Here is a 20,268-nt window from a genome sequence, read left to right as displayed (position 1 = left end):
TCGGATCGGACCAACGAGGAGTTGACTTCAGGTGTGGAAATGACTAGGTCTAGGATATTGTTGCCCCTGGTGGGGGTGTGGATAAGTTGATCCAGGGCATCGGAGTTTATGAATTCCAGAAAGCATTGAGCTAAGGAGTTGATACACAAGTAGTTTTCCCAGTTAATAGTTAATGGTGATGGTTATCCCACTCCACAAAGGGGGAGCCAATACGGACCACGGGAACTACCACCCCATTAGCCTGACGAGCCTGGTCTGCAAGGCCATGGAACATATCATCATGGAACTCATAAACAAAGACATTGGTAATCTCCAAACTCTGGACCCTACCCAGTTTGGATTTGTAAAAGGTAGATCATGTCTTCTAAACCTGATTGACTTCTTTGAAGCAGTCACCAAAGCCATAGATGAGGGTAAAATGGTTCACACAGCTTATCTAGATCTCACCAAGGCTTTTGACACCATCCCCCACTCTGGAATTATAGATAAGCTCACTAAACTAGGTATAAATCCCTATGTCACAAGATGGGTTGCCAACTGGCTCATGGACAGACCCACTGTGAAAGTAGCGGATTCCAAACCGCATCAGACCACTGACAAGTGGAGTACCACAGGGTTCAGTCCTGGGTCCTCTCTGTTTGGTATCTACTTCTCTGAAGTGCAGGCTAACACAGAAGGTCTTTATTAACAAAGTTTGCAGATGACTGCAAACTATGAGCCATAATCGAAACTCCTAACGATGTGGACAAACTACAAAAGGGCCTCACTGAGACAGATACCTGGTGTCAAAGCCATGGCCTGAAGCTCAATGCCAAAAAGTGTATTGTCATCCCCTTTGGTAAAAACTCTGTACCCATGAACTACCACATAGATGGTAGTCTACTTAATGCCAACAATGTGATAAGAGACCTTGGGACACAGGTGGACAGTTGGCTCTCCTTTGATAATCACATCGCTACAGTGGTCAGGAAATCCTTCTACATGGCTCATCTCATCACAAAAGGATTCTCATCCAGAAAAAAAGAGGTCATTGTTCCCCTCTACTCATCACTCATTAGACCCATTATAGAGTACAACGCCCCTTTTGGTATGTACCTCACAAGACATCTACAACAACTGGAAAGACCACAGAAATACCTCACAAAGAAGATTACTGGCCTCAAACAGATGCCCTATGCAGACCATCTCAAAAAACTACAGCTTTACTCCATCACATATCGCCTACTCAGCCTAACATACAAAGCTATGTTAAACCCAGAGCTGTTGGACATACTCCACTTAAAGAAATCCCAATCCCTCCGAGCTACACGCTCTAGGGACCTAAACCTTGTCACCACAATAAACAGAACATGCTGGAGGGATAGATTTCTGTCCCAGAGACTTCCCATACTCTGGAACAGACTACCTATCTATGTCAAACAGAGCTCCTCATTAGCACTCTTCAAGAAAAATCTTGATGATTGGATGGGAAATGGGAAATTCACCCCGGGGATCACTTCTGTGGCTCTGCTCAACAGGGGCACAGGAAAATAATTTTCTTGGGTGGCAAAAGCCAGGGTACATTTTTTTGGCTAGGCTTGTATGGGCCCTAGTGCCAATAGCCTAGGACCTACCTATGAACCTATAATGGTGGGGTAACTGAAGTCGCCCATTATTAGGGTGTTTGACTGAACCCTAATATTTTCCAGTACATCAAGAAAAGAGGAGTGGGAATCCTGAGGCCTGGTGGGGGATCTGTAGCAAGCTATAATTTGGATTGTAGTTTTTCCCAGAGTTAGTTGCACTTGGATAACCTTGGATGCATTATGCTGAGCAACTAGCCTGGAGGTGTGGATATCCTTAATGAATATGGACACACCTCTGCCTTTGGTGTTGCAGTCCAGGTTACATGGCCGAAAAGTGTGGTATGAGTTATAGCCTGGTAGTGCAGGGGTGCTCACTGGAGACTTGAACCAGGTCTCAGTCACTGCACAGATATAGATGTTCTCCATTTTAAGGAGTGCTTCGAGTGAATGCATTTTGAGATTTACACTTCTAGCATTGAGTAGCATTACCCTCAGTTTTTGCTTGCCTGTTCCTGTTATGGTGGTGAATTTGTTATTTGAACTTTGCTTAAAAAAGGCACTATAGGGGCAGCAAGAGCCTTAGCCAGTATCCGGAATCCCAGAGGTGACAGGTGCAGGCCATCTGTGGCAAGGCATCATGGTCTGTCAACCATGTCATCCCAAGCAGACAGATACTGGATCCCCTTAGAATGACACCAGAAGCTTAGCCAATTGTTGAAGTCAATCATTTTGTCCTTGTACTGCAGTATCATTCTGGGCGATGGCAGAATGCTACTCAGTGCTAGGGTCATACCTGCCTGGGCTACAAGATCGGCGAGCTCTTCCATGTCTCTTTTCATGCAGTCCAGGGAGGTACATCTCAGGTTATTCACACCAACAGGGACAATGACATAGTCATATTTGTACTTGTTGTGGAGTGACCTGAGTGATTGGGTTATGTGGCAGATCCTGGCACCCGACAGGCAGCTGACAGTAACCTTCTCTTTGTTTAGCCTGGTGAGTGGGACATCAGTGTGCCTGACTATAGAGTCACCTATGACTAGTGTGTTGGGTACGTTGTTTTGCCTTATTGGCTGTGGTTGAGTGGCACACTGAGTCTGTGGGCTATGTGTCATTTGGGTTGTGTTGGGGGGTGGAGGTTGCTTGCATTTCTGCTTTGGGGGGTCTCTGTTGCTTAGACAGATTATTATTGAGAGCCTCCGTGAATGTTTTTGTGTTACTATGTGTGGAATTTGGTGGTGTAGATTTAGTGAGACTATGTGATGAGTGTGGTGTGGTGCAAATGTTTACCTTCTCCTCATGACTGTCAAGTTCAGTCTTGGTTGGAGAGAGCTTTACCTCCAGTTTGGCTAGATAAGTGCTTCTCTCACAGTTTGTAGTGTTGGGTGGTAGGAGGAGAGGGTTGTCTGTGTACATGAGGCAATTTCTATATTGCCACAAGATGTCCAGATTCATCAGATAGACAGGAGAGAACACTGGGAGCTGACCCTTGGACATGCCTGAATAAAAAACTGTTTTCCTCTAGATAAGTGAGGAAAGTGAGTATAAAAGCTGTTTTTCTCTAAGCAAGTGAGAAAAGTAAGTACAAAAACTGTTTTCCTCTAGGTAATGAGGAAGGTTGAGTGCTATAGTAATTAGTAGCATATTTAGTGCTTACAAGTTCTGAACTAGTGCTGAGCATGAATAAGCAAATGTAAGTGCAAAACTAAGAATCTGAATCTACACTAGACGAGTTACAGGAAAGAAACAAGTGCAAATGCAGGTTTTCAAATCAGAAAGTTGAGAGAGATGGAAGAGATTGCCCAAACGGCCAATAACAACAATTTCTGGGCCAGACCCACTCCTTATGTGGTAGACAGGTTACCTAGTGCTTACCACTCCCACTGATAAGCTAGAAGGCTTCCCTCCAACACAGAAAGGCTTGGGGGGCTCAGAAGCTTACGTACAGTCCTGGATACAGCAAATCTGTATCTGGAACACTAGTTACAGGAAAGGTAGGAAACAGACTTACAGTTTTTTATATATATATATATATATATATATATATATATATATATATATATATATTTTTTTTTTACAGAAAAGTAGCAAAAATAGTAGTAAAAACAATTCACATGCAGTGGAAGCTAGCACACTTGAGTATTTAGCAATATTAGACCAAACACAGTTTAAAAAATGCAACTAAATTGAAAGGGACTAAAAGCAAGTTCAGAAAAAGTTTATTAGGTAGAATGTGGTAAAGAGATTGGACTGGGAGAGTGTCCCAGATCAAATCTACAGTGGGGCAGGCAACTGCAAAAGCCACCAAATTTAAACTACAAACCAAAAATAAGGAGGGTGGATGGGACAAAACAGTTTCAACAGAGATCTAAGCAACAACTAACAGTACAAACTCTAAAAAAAAATATATACTTAGCTCTGTATATTTGCAGATCAGTAACTCAGAACAGTGAGACAAGAGTTTCAACAGAGATCTAAGCAACAATTAAATTCTATAAACAAAAAAATATATACTCAGCTCTGTATATTTGCAGCAGTCTCTCAGAACACAGGTTCCAGCAATTAAATGCAAGCTGTTACTAACAGGTGAAATTAAGTGATCCTTCATTTCAATGAAAGTGCACTTTCGCTGAAGTCTAGGTGCTGGATCGTCTGACTTAATTTTGAGCTTTCAGTAATTCGATCTTGTGAAGGGGAACCATATATATATATATATATATATATATATATATATATATATATATATATATATAGATATATAGATATATATATATATATATATATATATATATATATATATATATATATATATATATATATATATATATATATATATATAGATAGAAATATAAATACACATATACAATATATGGGATGGGTCTACTACGTTTGGTCAAAATTCAAATAGGTGAGCACACTTGGCTGAATGCTCACTTCACTGAAAACTCATTTGGTCAAAACTCATTTCATTGAAAGTTATATATGGCCCCTTCCCCACTGAAGTGTGATCCTGGAGTTTATCCACATTGGGGTGCCCCCCCCACCTATTCTAAATGTTTTAAACCATAGACATGGATATTGACAACTGCAATGAACAAGTCAATCCACAAGATAATATACACTCAAACTAAGTGGGAAGGCTACACACCCCACACACCCCCAATGTGGAGGGCTGCATCCCCCTTCCCCTCCTTACTTTATATTTTAACTCCAGGATTACACTTCAATGGGGAAGGGGCCTATATAACTTTAGAAAAAGTGAGTTTCAACCAAATGAGTTTTCAATGAAGTGAGCTTTCAGTCAAGTGTGCTCACCTATTTGAATTTCGACCAAACGTAGTAGACCCATATATATATATATATATATATATATATATATATATATATATATATATACATATACACACACACACACACACACACACACACACACACACACATGCTCATATATATATATATATATATATATATATATATATATATATATGGCAATCTCAGTCAGTATATATAACTTTGGGAGGTATATGTATGTATGTCAGCTGTGTTTTTTGTTTTTACAAAATCCACATGGTTGGAAAGGTTCTCTATTGAAATGTTGTCATCCAGTATAAAGCAGAAAAGCTATAAAAGTTGAAAATGATAAGAAATGGCTTGCTCTGCAAATATACACCAGTCAACTTGGTCAATAAAGGAACAAGGGTATAACATGGCTAAGCTTTATAAAGGCCTTAGGGCCAATAGCCTAATAACCTCCTATGAACCTACTAAAGTTTAAAACAGCACAGCTGTCACTCGAAATGTCATGTGCTGGCACGACTAAGAAAAAGACTGAAACTCCAGGAGAAGAGGTGATCTCATATATTGTTCTTCTCCTTTAAACTTCTTTTTTGCAGGGAGGCTAGCTCCCCTACACCTTTGATGTGGGAGGCAAACTCCTTACACCTCCCAAAGTTATATATACTGACTGAGATTGCCATATCTTGGAGAAAAGGGAATATTCTGGAAATAGCCATCTCCAACTTAGTAAATGTTAGCGGTTATTTTTTTGTCCCTTCATTCTCCATGTTTCGGGACTCGCTCAAGTAATTCCTGACATTTCAAATGTTTACTGGTTGAAAAATCCTCATTCCTGCATTCTATCAGTTTATTACATCAGTGCATGCATCTGATCAACCTTGCACATCTTGATCAGTGTTAGCATTGTGAGTAAATCTATTGATCTGATTCATTTACACTGCTAATGGTTTATGGCACAATGTATGAATTTTGTCTGAGACTGCACACAGTGGGGTAAAGGAATGTGCCCTTTCTCTACTACTGTGTAAAATTAGAGCTGGTCTATTTAAAGTTGCAGGGTCTGGGGTACAGGTAGGTAAACACACTTTTTTTTGTTTGATGTGTAGCAGGGGTAAGGTGCTATTCAGTTAAATGGATTCACTATATTGAATAGTCAGTGTATGGCAAATTGCTGTATGTGTCATATGTATTTTATGTGGCCTGTGAAAAAATAGGTCACTTCCTGTGGTTTTGGAAAAAGCAGTTATGCCTTTTGCCATACTGTCAAATGGACAGTATCCAAGTACTAGGCCTCATGTTCTCAGATTAGCACTTGACACTGCTGTGCACTGTACATTTCTGGTAAAGCTTTACAAAAGGGTTGTATATAATTTTTTATCCTTATCTTTCTAGCTTCTTCCAGGACTCATTGTTTTGCTCAGAAGTTTTAAACCTTACAGTGTGCATCTTTTGGTTTTGCATTCCAACCCTAAGAATGTTATATGCCTGCAGATTTTGTTCCTTTTGTACCCCCATGCAAGTGTCAGTATTTCTGTGACCCATTTTACACATTTTGCTTATCCACAGTCTCTGAGATTCGATTACGTTAAAAGTTTTCTGTTCTTAATCTATTTCTCATTTCATGTATTTTTCACTTGGCTATTTTCAACATCCACATTGTGCATTCGAGCCACACACTCCCCTGTATTAGTTTTTGTAGCTTCATAGGTTAGTACTAAGCTAACTGCCCTTGTGAGCCATTTTAAGCCTAGCCAATTATCCCTTGTGAGACTCCAACCCTGCACCTTGTGTTTGTAAGGCAAACACCTTAACCATTAGGCCACCCTTCACCTGATTTTTCCTGTGTTCTTTTAATCTCCTCATTCTTTTCTCCACATTTTCCCTAATGGTCCAGAAGTCCATTACATTTCTATCAGCCCTGGGATGACTGAGTCCATGTTTTCTTCTGCATCGAGTTCTTGGTATTTTCCTGACAATCCTGGTGGTGATCAACATCATTTTCACTTCTAGCCCTTTTATTTCTTCACATTTGCTATTTCTTTCTAGTTCTTTACTCACTTTTTTCCTGACTAGGCAGAAGTTCGATCATGAGATTAAGCAACTCTCTGTCCCAGGATCAAGTTATGACATCATCACTTTACAGGTTTACTAATCCTTACTGCTTGAACCATGATTCAGAGAATCTCACCTGCTTTGCTGCTTCAGCACTTCCTGACTCTGTGCTATGAGAATTTTTTAGGGTATCTCTTTTCTGCTTGGCAATGAGACCCGTTTTGTTCACTTTGATTCTTTCCAACAGTTATGCATGGTACAAGACTTCTTGAAGTAAGATAAAACTGATATTTGATTTCTGTCTGTATCAGGTGAGGGTTTGGGAGGACTATCTGCAGCTGATACTCATTTACCTTTCAGTGTTGGCTAGATAATCCCATAATCCTGCAAGTATGGCAGATGCATATTGTTATAGTTTGTTTTAGTTGCTTGATGGAGGCAAAACATGGGAGTGTAGATTTGGGCACACCATCTTAGACCTGATGTGTGACACCATGGTAAACACCCAAGGGAGCCATGTGTTCCCCTGACTTTGGAAAGTCGGAGACTGAAAGAATTGTTCTGAGGAGAAGGTCCTCAAGAAAGTGTCCACCACTGCTACCAGCTGCAGGCAGTCTTCATGGTGTGTGTGTTTTGTCTAACACTTTACACAGTGGGATAAGGGAATTTGCCTTCTGCCCCATTGTTGTGTGACTTCAGATTTGATATATTTAAAAGTGCAAGAACTCTCATCATATTATTCTGTCTCATCTATGGAATTGTCTTTCTAACTAGTGAGAACTATTTGTTTTGCAGTTAATTAAATCCTTCAGGAACTGGATAGGAGTACCTTCTTTGTAATGACAAAGATGTCAAATAGAAAGTCAATAACTATAGCACCATCCAAAATGAACCTGAGAAGCATTGTTTATGAACAGAATGTAAACATGTAACAAGTGCATGCAGCCTTGCCTCTTACTATATACCACAGTTATTGAGAAGGTCACTATCACATGAGGTGCTTGGTCTGGTTGGCTTAGTCATCAAATGGGCTAAATCCAGTTCAGGTTTTGCTACATGTCTATTAATACTGTGACTTTTATTCCTCAATATAGTGATGTTGGGGCTACACTCAGTGCAAGATTTGCTATGAATCTACTACTGGTAGGACCTTCCTCTCTTAGAACCTAGAGGTTAAAATCTCCGAAAAGATTGATGAGCTTTTCTACTTCTGTATTATTGGGAACAGGACTTTCTAAATTTCTTCTCTCCATTCAGGATTATCTTAAAATTGGTTATGGAGATTAAAGTGGCATGTAAAAGCCTTTTAAGAAAGTCTTCATGTTTGGCGGTTCCTGCAGAAACACTGGGTGGCATGGTACATACTTTCATACTTGTCGACCTCTTAGTGTAATAAATCTGGACAAACTCAAAGATTATGGAGATACAAAGGTCAAAAATATGAACAGATTTTAAATTTGCTCCTATAAATTTAGAAAGTTGCTAGAATAAAAGGAATTGTGTTGGTATGTTTTTTTCGGGAAGATATGAAGTCTGAAACTCAAATGTACATTAATATTAAATGACTTCAATAAACCACACATTTTACTAATGACAGGCCAAAAAGATGAGGCAAAAATCTGGACATTCTGTGCAAATCAGGACACTTGAGAGGTATGTGCATTTTTTTAGATGAGGCAAACAACACCCACAGCATTCATTCTAGTGATAAGTGAAAATGAAATTCATCTAGCAAGTAGATGTAGAAATGTGAATTTGGCATGAGACACTTACAGGTATGGGATTCTTACTTCTACAAGGGGAAGATATATAAACTGACCTGACTAGCTGCTACCTCAAGATATTGGTGTATGAGCTAAGCGTCTATGTATAAAATTCATTTAGATGAGGCAAACAACACCCACAGCATTCATTCTAAGTGCCTACTGTAATAATGTGATAAGTGAAAATGAAATTCATCTAGCAAGTAGATGTAGAAATGTGAATTTGGCATGAGACACTTACAGGTATGGGATTCTTACTTCTACAAGGGAAGATATTATAACTGTCTGACTAGCTGCTACCTCAAGATATTGGTGTATGAGCTAAGCGTCTATGTATAAAATTCATTTAGAATGTTTCCTGCATTTATATGTCCATATGTGATGTGCCATTGAATCCTGGGGTAAGATCATAATTTATTATTAAAATGGCCATGTTTACATTTATATGATTTTCATCTTCAGGTATTTTTTATGAGATGAGCAAGCCACTGCAGGTGAAATAAATTAATATACAGATCAAGTTGCTGAGTAGTCTGCATTCATAAGATATGCCTTCCAGTAAAAAAATAAATAAAACTTTTTTCAAACTATATTAATGAGCTCAGTCTACTTGGTTCACTGTAAGGGCTTCACACCTCTTCATCAGTGGAACTGGCTTGCTGCACAAGACTTGTTGACTTTGGCACATAGTTTTGGATCAGCACGTTTTTGTGAATATTGGCACTGTGTAGTATCCATCCTTTGCATGTTACATATTTTGAAGAGAATAAAATTCTGAAATATTCCCATTGGTGATGTATGGTATTGGAAAGCTAAATCTATCCCCCAGTAAGGAAACTTCCATAAAAAACTTCTCCAAAGCCAATTTCATGCTACTCAAGTCAGAAGTGACAAATTTCATGACACCCATGCAGATGGGAAATGAAAGTTCAACTGCTGAATCCTGCACTAAGGCACTGCACGAGCACATCCACTCATGCATGAATCGTGCCATCCCAAATAGAACCAAGATGCTCTCATCCAAAAAAAAGGAAGCCGATCTGGTGGTCCCCTGCCATAAACAAACTTTACAACAAAAGGAAGAAACTGTTGCAGAAAAGAGGAAAATCCCAGGATACAAAAAACTCCCTTACCAGCCTCAGTAAGAAACTGAGATCTCTCATAAAATCCTCCAAAGCTAGTTACGAAAATAAAATTGCCAAAGATTCCAAAGACAACCACAAGGCATTCTATAACTATGTCAAGAATCTAAATGGCAATGCTCAGATCTGCTCTGAGCTAAAACAGAATGGCATTAAATATACTGATCCCAAGGATATTGCCAGTATCCTGGCAGATCAATTCAGTGCCACCTTCACCCCCCTCTCACCCCCTAAATGGCCCATCTCAATACCGGAAGATTGCCAAATTCCGGTAATAACAGCCACATAGGTAAAAAACGCACTCTCCAAACCTAAGAGTACAGCATCCATGGAACCAGATGACATCCCAGGCTGTGTACTACATGAACTACAATATGAACTGTCACCTCACCTAAGTGTCATGTTTAATCATATCCTCACCTCAGGTTTTGTGCCCACTGAGTGGCACAGAGCTACAGTTATCCCACTCCACAAGGGGGGATCCACCTTGGATCCCGGAAACTACCATCCCATCAGTCTGATGAGCCTTATCTGCAAGGCCATGGAGCGTATTATCATGGAACTTATAAACAAAGACATTGGCAACCTTCAAAGACTGGATCCCACCCAGTTTGGGTTCATGAAGGGTCGATCTTGTCTCCTGAACCTGATTGACTTCTACGAATCAGTCTCCAGAGCCAAGGACAAGGGTAAGGTTTCCTACACAGCCTATCTAGACCTTGCCAAGGCCTTTGACACCATCCCCCACTCTGGAATCATAGATAACCTTGCTAAGCTGGGCAGTAATCCCTACGTCACCCAATGGATTGCTAACTAGCTTATTGATAGAACCCACACTGTAAAAGTTGCCAACTCCAAATCCATCTCCAGACAAGTGACAAGTGGAGTACATCAGGGTTCAGTCCTGGCACCGCTCTTGTTTGGCATCTATTTCTCTGAAGTACAGGCCAACACTAAGGGACACTGGCTAACAAAGTTCATAGATGACTGCAAACTGGGAGCCATTATTGAATCCCCAGATGATGTGGATACTCTACAAAAGGGCCTTACAGAAACAGATGCTTGGTGCCAGAACCATGGGCTCAAGCTCAATGCCAAGAAATGTATAGTTATCTCCTTTGGGAAAAAACATGTACCCGTGAATTACCATATAGGTGGCAGTACACTAAATACCGAAAGTGTGATAAGAGACATAGGGACACAGGTGGACAGTGGTCGCACCTTCGATAACCACATCGCCAAAACAGTCAGGAAATCCTATTATGTGGCACATCTCATCACTAATGGCTTTTCATCCAGAAAAAAGGAGGTAATTGTCCCACTGCATTCATCCCTCATTAGATCCATTATAGAATACAATGCCCCGTTTGGTATGTACCTCTCAAGACATCTGCAACAACTGGAAAGGCCGCAGAAATACCTCACTAAAAGAATCACAGGCCTAAAGCAGATGCCCTATGCTGACCGCCTTAAAAAACTCCAGCTATACTCTGTCGCATATCATCTACTCAGAGGCAATCTCTGCTTAACGTACAAAGCCATGTCAAACCAAGAGCTGTTGGACATTCTACACTTAAAGAAATCCCAATCCCTCAGAGCCACATGCTCCAGGGATCTAAACATTGTCATCACAATAAACAAAACATGCTGGAGGGATAGGTTTCTGACCCAGAGACTCCCCAGACTCTGGAATAGATTGCCCATACATGTCAAGCAGAGTGCCTCTTTGGCCATCTTCAAAAGGAACCTTGACGATTGGATGGGAGAAAGGAAATTCACCCCAGGGATCACATCAGTTGCCCTGCTAGACAGGGGTCCAGGGAAGTAAACAGTGTGGGAAGAAATAGCCAGGGAATTGTTATGACTAGGCTTGTATAGGCCCTAGAGCTGATAGCCTAGTACCAACCTATGAACCTATGAATCCGTCCACAACCCTTTTTCCCACATTTGCACATAGAGTCGGGGTGCCACTTCAACAATTACAATCATCTACAGTCAGTGCTTACACCACTAGGCCAATGTGTCATACAAGTCTGTAGTACTCTAAGACATTTACATATTATGTGATTATTAGAAGATAGCGTAGCTGTCTGATATCAAGACAGGTCAACTTATCCATTATGTCACATCTGTTGTAATGTATCTCGTTTTAGGTCTAAGTTGTACACGTACATGCATGTAGTGCTCCTGACAGGTGTTGTACTGAGGAAACTTGCGTGAAGATACTACCTGTATATTGTAATACTGCTTGCATTTGTGAAGCTTCTTTAGAAAACTATTCTATGTAGATGGCAACATTTATACTGCAATGCTAGTTGTGGACAACATTTGTGTGCTTTGAATCATATTTTCTACATTACGTGTGTTGTCCATACCTATGTCATGTTCACAGTAAAAAATATTGTTTGCCATCTGCAGTTGTCTATAATAGTTTGTTGCATAGCAGCATGTTCTACAAATACAAATACTTATTTCGCTTAGGAAAAATGAATTACTATAATATTCAGATAAGTCATATACAGACCAGTGAAAATTAAAGGGCATTGTTATAAAACAGTACCTCCCTTGGTGGTCTGTGCAGAAGTGGGCATGCCTTGTATGACAGACATGCCAAATGGCAGTGATGTCATATGCAAATGATGCATGATTGACTGCCATGCAGATCTGACAGTGACATCATGCATACATTGGCTGTGGTACAGCACAGACTGGAAAATTTACCCTGTTCCTCAATGTAGTGTGATCTTGGAGTTGGTATTGTTAATTTGCAGGGGGTGTGGGGTGGGTGCAGTACAAAAAAAAATATATATATATATATATATATATATATATATATATATATATATATATATATATATATATATATATATATATATATATATATATATATATATATGTATATTACTTGGACTTATAGTGCTGGTTCTTTAGCATTAAATAATTGTAGTGCCCCTCGAGCTAACGTGCTGAATACCCGATGAATATTTATATGGCCAGTGAAGACATCAGCATTAACATTCATTGGTTATTCAGACACGTCATGGGGTACTGGGTGGTGGGCGGGGTTTAGGCGGGACTTGCCACTGCACACCTAGGGAGGTACTGTTCTACAACATCGCCAATTAATGTTCTTAGCTTGCTGATAATATCCCATGCCTTCCAATAACAGTAGTAGTACTTGCATTCAAATTCATTGCAGGAACAACAAAGTATACTCTATGTGGTTGCCAGAGAGGAATTCATTTCTCATGTCCCAGATTAGTCACATGGAAATGAGCCTAGGGGTTTGAAGAGTCAATAAAATTTAAAAAAAGGAAAGAGTTGCTCCTTCACTGCCTATAATTACTGTACAGTGGTGTCAGACTAATTAGGCTGGAATGCATACTTCATATTATAAGCAATGCATTTGTCTGTGGATGATAAAAGCTGGCTCAGCACTTATTTGTTCCCCTTTCCCAATCCTACCATTCTAGGTTACAGTCAGTCCAAAATTAAAACAGCTAACATGCACCAAGATGAATTTTGTATAAAAATAGAATGTATTAGTACATAATAAATACATTCTTAACTTAGTTTTGAGTTGGCATCAATTAATAAAACTTAACTTGCTTTACAGCATGAAAGCCATAAAAAACATCAGATTACTTACAGTAGTTCCTGGCAGTATGGTAAGGCATGTAACATACCAAGTGGTCAGAACAAATTTAAAGGGTCCAGGCTTAAAGTCTTTTGGTCCTTGGTGGGCAACATGGAACTGTTCTGCATTTTCTGTCAGCTCTCTCTTTGGGGAAATCCACAAACCAAGTGATACTTCCTGGCACCTGGATGCAGGATCCTTTAATAGGTTAAATCCAGTTCAGTTGCAGAGAATCCTGGTTAAATGCTTCTGTCTGGCACATGCATACCTCTCAACTGTACATATTTTTAGGGAATGTCCAGATTTTTGTTTCATATTTCTGGTCCATTTTTCATAAAACTGATTTTCTGGCAAAAAATTGACAAGTCATTAAAGAATGAAGTCAGAAAATAATGGCAGACATCTGTGTTTCAGATTTCATACCCTTCAGAAAATTCATGCTAACACAAAACCTGGTATTCTATCAACTTTCTAAGTTTCTAAGGGCAATATTAAAATGATCCCTATTTTTGGGGGGGCCCCCACCCCCAATTATCTATGGCTTTGCCCAGATTCTGTGCCCTAAGAGATTAACAGGAATGGGCACATCCTACTTTCCTCTCACTGAAAATGGATCTACCATTTCAGATTTGCCAGTCCTAGAGCTGACAAGATGCAGTATCACTTCTGTTCCTTTTCCAGAGTGTAGAAAGCTATGTCAGTCCTTCAGCAGGGTCCTTTCAGTGTCTGTCAGCAAACAGTAGCCAAGTACGACTGGAACAAGAAAGTCGAACGTGTGAAGTCTCTGGCTGAATCCAAGCTGATGCTGCCTGACTGTCTTAGAAATGACTGAAAGTTAGAAAAAAGAATGACCAAATGAGTTAGTTCCACTGCAATATAGCCCTTTGCAGGACGGAGAGGAATTTCCTTTATTCTCTATCTGCAGTTGATGGAGTCCAGCCTTTAATTTCACTGTTTATTTTACCCCTTTCTGACCACTTGACACCTAAATGTCCATGAAGCAGGATGGCACATAGTTTCATGCATCAGCTCAGAGGTTTTATGTGTTTATGGCACTTGTTTGACTGTGCAGCAGACAAGGGTACTCAATTTAGATGTCAGGCATAGTTTAGAAGATACAGGTCTTTGTTTCAAACTCTCATTGCATATTTGTTTGTAGACATTGCAGAGGCCTCTTTGCTAGGAAAACAAACTTTAATTGCATGCCTTTTGTTGAAGCCAGAATGCATCTTTTAATGCCTTATAATTTCTCAGTAGTTTTTTACACGATATGTCAGGAAATAGTAAGATGATACACAGTCGTACAGGAAGGCAGAATTAATAAATGTGATCTAGACACGGTAACAAAGGCACTAGGCATGCAATACTCAACGGCATTAACAACAATAACAGATACAGAAAATAACAATAATGCTAATGACAACCATGGCTAACACTATCAGTATTAGATGTATTTATTTTCCTTTTCTATTAAAGTGCAATACCTACAGTGGCTCTCCTCCAACACACTTATCGTATGAATGTTGTGCCCTCCAGCCCAAGCCGCCTTTCCAGGGAGTGAAGGTTTTAGTAAATAGTACAATTTAATCTTCTGGCTTTCTCATGAAATCTTTCCGAATCAAAACGTGCTCGTTAATAATCTTCTTTTATCAGACTGGATTCCTTTTTAATTGTCCTCACTCTGGCTTCCTTGGATCATTTACCGAACATCACTGAGTACCATTCCAAAACCCCATCACTGCCATGGCTTAAGTCCTTCCTCATTTACACACCTTAAACTTGACTGCTGACTGCTACTACAGTTCATAGCGCTAACCAAATTAAATTATCCTCAGTAATTAGTCTTTGGTCTTTCAAATTACCTCACACATTTCTACAGCCAACCATCCAGTACTGCCTACTGCAGCTACATGTGTGAATTTGTACAGCTGTGGCTTTGGAAATATAAAAAGTACCATGACTTCTGAGCTGGGACACTAGTACAGTGGTCTGGACACATAATACATCAGTTTCTGTTTGTGCAATATATACTTATATAATTCCAACTCTTCTTCTTTCGGCTTTTCCCAGTTAGGGGTCGCCACAGTGGATCATCTGTCCGCTCATGATTGGTAGTGGAGTTTTACAGTGTCAAGTTGCCAGCCCGGTGCCCAACCTTCCACAGAAGGCACACACATGCACACACTCACACCTAGGGCCAATTTAGAGTGTCCAATCCACCTACAACATGTCTTTGAGATGTGGGAGGAAACTGGAGCACCTGGAGGAAACCCACATGACCACAGGGAGGACATGCAGACTTCGCACAGAAGGCACCCCAGCCGAGAATCGAACCGGTGAACCTCTTGCTGTTAGGCGGCAATGCTAACCGCTGCACCACCGTGGCCGCCCTACTTATATAATTCCAAGTAAGTGGAATATTTATTTATTATATCCATAGTCAGTATTATTTAACCCACCTAGTGCAATATTAGACAAATTGTTTAGGCTACATGTGTGTAGTTCTAAATGACAAAGTTTACTTTGACTGCTTGTATTATGAACGTTCAAGTCAACAGCCAAATCTAAGGTAATATTATTGCTTGAATTAAAAAAAATAGCTTTGAATAAACTTTATGTTTGCTATCAGTACCTACAAATCCACACAGAATTTCTACTTCACTCAAGGTGATATCACCCCCAATGTCACAACCATTTAACTGAAACACACAATTATCCCCGAGATTCAATAATGCCTGTACTAAGTGTACACCATTCTGCGTGAGCAGACAACACAGACATAACTCACACCTTCTTCCTTCTAATTTTAGTTTTTCTACTGATATTCTTGCAGCTTTAAATAACGACAGGGATTCATAAAGGTTACCATAAAGTGTAGACTACATGGACACTTAGTATAATCTTTCTGAGTGATTAGAAAGCACAAAAAATGTGATGAGTGTTCTTGAATACGTATTGTGTATACTTAGTGTAGGCTTTATTGAATCTGGCCCTATACCTTAGGACAAAAACATTTTGTTTTATACCTTGACACACAGAGGATCAATTTAAGGATCCAAGCAATACATATTAAGTACACTTCTTGTATGTTTAAAAGAGAAAGTAGTGTGAACAGTGTAGAGTGGTCGATTAAGTACACCTTCGGTCCTGGGGGATTTCAAACTATGGACATCCACCAGACACTTTTTTCTGGATCATGCATAAATACTCACGCTCTTTTTGATTCACTTTCCTGCATAAAGACCATTCAAATTGCTGTGCATAATCATCATTTACAGCTACTTGACTATGTATGCCTCAAGTGTCTTAAGTGTAAGAAAAAATAGCCATAGTAAAGCATTCCAACTTACTTTACATAAATGCACACTATACTTGCAAAACCTAACTAATGATTTATTGCATCAAATCTTTCAGCTCACTTTAGAAAGTTCAATATGCATATTTTACATCAGGCTTTATGTAAAGGGATGATGGTGGTAAGGTCTATAAGCTATTGTATTGTGCTGGCTGAAGCCTTGACATATTGTGACTGGAGTACAAATAACAGTTTCACTGACTCCTGGAGCTAAATGCAAGATTACAGGATACTATAGCTAAGGTATGCAAGTATGGTATTCGGACTAAAAACCACATACTGTTAGTAGTGGTGTTACTTGAAGAGTATTAAGCTGTAAGGGTACCAATACTACTGATGGACATAGAGCTGCAAGTTATCTGAAACTAATGCTGGAGACTGCACTGTTGTGTCCCACTGAGCACTGCAAGTTATCTGAAACTAATGCTAGAGACTGCACTGATGTGTCCCACTGAGCACTGCAAGTTATCTGAAACTAATGCTGTAGACTGCACTGTTGTGTCCCACTGAGCACTGCAAGTTATCTGAAACTAATGCTGGAGACTGCACTGTTGTGTCCCACTCAGCAATGCAAGTTATCTGAAACTAATGCTGGAGACTGCACTGTTGTGTCCCACTGAGCACTGCAAGTTATCTGAAACTAATGCTGGAGACTGCACTGTTGTGTCCCACTGAGCACTGCAAGTTATCTGAAACTAATGCTGGAGACTGCACTGATGTGTCCCACTGAGCACTGCAAGTTATCTGAAACTAATGCTGGAGACTGCACTGTTGTGTCCCACTGAGCACTGCAAGTTATCTGAAACTAATGCTGGAGACTGCACTTATGTGTCCCACTGAGCACTGCAAGTTATCTGAAACAAATGCTGCCAGCTACACTGCTGTGTTCCACTGAGCATTGCAAGTTATCTGAAACTATTGCTGGAGGCTGCAGTGTTGTGACCCACTAAACTTTGCAAGTTATCTGAAATAAATGCTTGAGGTTGTGCTCATGAGTCCCACTGAGCATTGCAAGTTATCTGAATCTAATGCTGCAGGCTACAGTGTTGTGTCCCATTGAACATTGCAAGTTATCTGAAACTAATGCTGGAGGATGCACTGCTGAGTCCCACTGAACATTGCAAGTTATCTGAAACTAATGCTGGAGGCTACAGTGTTGTGTCCCACTGAGCATTGCAAGTTATCTGAATCTAATTCTGGAGACTACAGTGTTGTGTCCCATTGAACATTGCAAGTTATCTGAAACTAATGCTGGAGGATACACTGCTGAGTCCCACTGAGCATCACAAGTTATCTGAAACTAATGCTGGAGGATGCACTGCTGAGTCCCACTGAGCATTGCAAGTTATCTGAAACTAATGCTGGAGGATGCACTGCTGAGTCCCACTGAGCATTACAAGTTATCTGAAACTAGTGTAGGAGGCTGCACTGCTGTGTCCCTTTAAGTACTGCAAGTTATCTGAAACTAATGCTGCAGGTTACACTGTTGTGTCCACTGATCATTGCTATATGGACAAAGGGCAGTGGACCACAGTGTAACAATAGTAAAGCTTGATACTATGCCTCACTTCTAAGGATAAAAATAATCTGTACATCAAAATGTCATGATAGTATTGTATTGTAAGCGCTGTTATATTTTTGTCTGTCTATAGGTCACCATTAACATAACTAGTACAGAGGTCATGGTGTAATTGTATTGATGCAAGGGGCATTGTATCAAAGAATACTGATGCTGTAAAAGTAACTAAATAGATAATTAAATGAAAATAGAGATTATAACCTCTATAAGGAGTCCCTGCTAGGAAACATGCTATACTGGCCTTGCATTTCAGAACAGTAAGACTGAAAGGGATGATACTGGAACCCAGAATATAGAATACTGGCATTGCTGCTCCAGCAAATTACTGTGCATTGCCGAGTTTCAGGGTTCTTTACCATTCGGGATTTGTCATTCCTGACTTTTTGTCAGATCGCCTAGCTGTTGAAAATATTTATAGGTATTTGTGAGACAAAACAGGACTCAAAAGGTGTAAATTAATAGGACTGACCACTTTATGTATCACTTATGAAAAATACAGTGAAATTTACATTCGTGTGTCTACCGCCAGCACTATTCTGCAGGTTGATGAATATCATAGGTGGTAACAAGAGACAGCACCATCTTTTTACTCATTAAAGTTACATTTTCCCATTTCCTTACACTCAAGCCATCTGAATGGGCAAACTTCATCAGCCTCCTCTTGGGCAAGATTTAGCACAGAGCTTAAGTGACTTGGCTCAGCTCTTGCACACAAACTAAAGGAATTATTCCGGGTTGTTGAATTTAATTCACTTCTACACAAAGACGATCAGAGAGTCAGCATGTCAAACATAATGCATTTATAATTTGCATTTCATTTTGGAGTCTGGCTGAAGACAACGTATGATTCAATGCTGATTGAAGGGGAAGGAGGGGTAGGTAACAGTGGCAGGCCAAAACATGACAGCTGCATGCTTCCCAACCACCCCAGACAAGCAATTAAAATGCATTCCTTTTCCAGAAATCACTATATGACACTACGCTTACCTGCGGTTTTATTGCTTTCATGATAAATAGAAATGAGTTAGTACGTTTGCCATTTCACGTGTGTGTGTGTGTGTGTGTGTGTGTGTGTGTGTGTGTGTGTGTGTGTGTGTGTGTGTGTGTGTGTGTGTGTGTGTGTGTGTGTGTGTGTGTGTGTGTGTGTGTGTAGAAGGGGAGTACAGCTGACAGAGAACAGACTTTAGAGAAATATTGCTGCCTTGCATCTCACTCTCTGTCTTCCCAGCATATGGCAACCCAAGCTGCCATGAGTCATTCCTTTGTTACAACTTGAGTTTTAAGATTGTTAAAGAATACTGAGGCATAAACAAACATGCAGCTATAGCAAGTATTCCCGGGTAGATTCAAACCAAATCTAAAATGCATACATTTACACTGTGAGCTATTGTATGTCTGCAATGAAGAGGAAACAAGTATAGCTAAAAAACGAAAGGACAGTAAGCACAAGATGAATGCATTGTGCCTAGTTCTCACTTAGTAAATTATTCCTTTACGTTAATGAGAATTTGAAAAAGAAAAATACTCAAAAAAGACATCTTAATTAGCATGAAAAATAGAAACAATTTTTATACTACTAGAAAGTTTTTAATCAAATCTTAAAGAAATGCAGTTTCAGTTATACAAAACAAGTAAGAAACATCTGTGAAACTCCTTGGGTGGCATTGCTGCCTCACAGCACTTGGTTCTGCAGTCTAGTTCTGTTCTCGTCTGGAATGCCTTCTTTGTGGAGTCTGCATGTCCTCCCTGTGTCTGTATTGGCTTTTCTCGGGCGGCTTAGTTTCCTTCCACTTTTGGAAGCCATTCTGTAGGTGAATTGGTCATTTCTAAACTGCCCATAGATGTGCACGCCTGTGTGTGTGTGTGTGTGTGTGTGTG

Source organism: Protopterus annectens, chromosome 7.part0 (assembly GCF_019279795.1).
Source record: "Protopterus annectens isolate FY-2018-M chromosome 7.part0, PAN1.0, whole genome shotgun sequence".
NCBI classification, from domain to species: Eukaryota; Metazoa; Chordata; order Ceratodontiformes; family Protopteridae; genus Protopterus; species Protopterus annectens.
The sequence above is the reverse complement of the archived record's forward strand: the minus strand, read 5'-3'. Positions refer to the sequence as shown.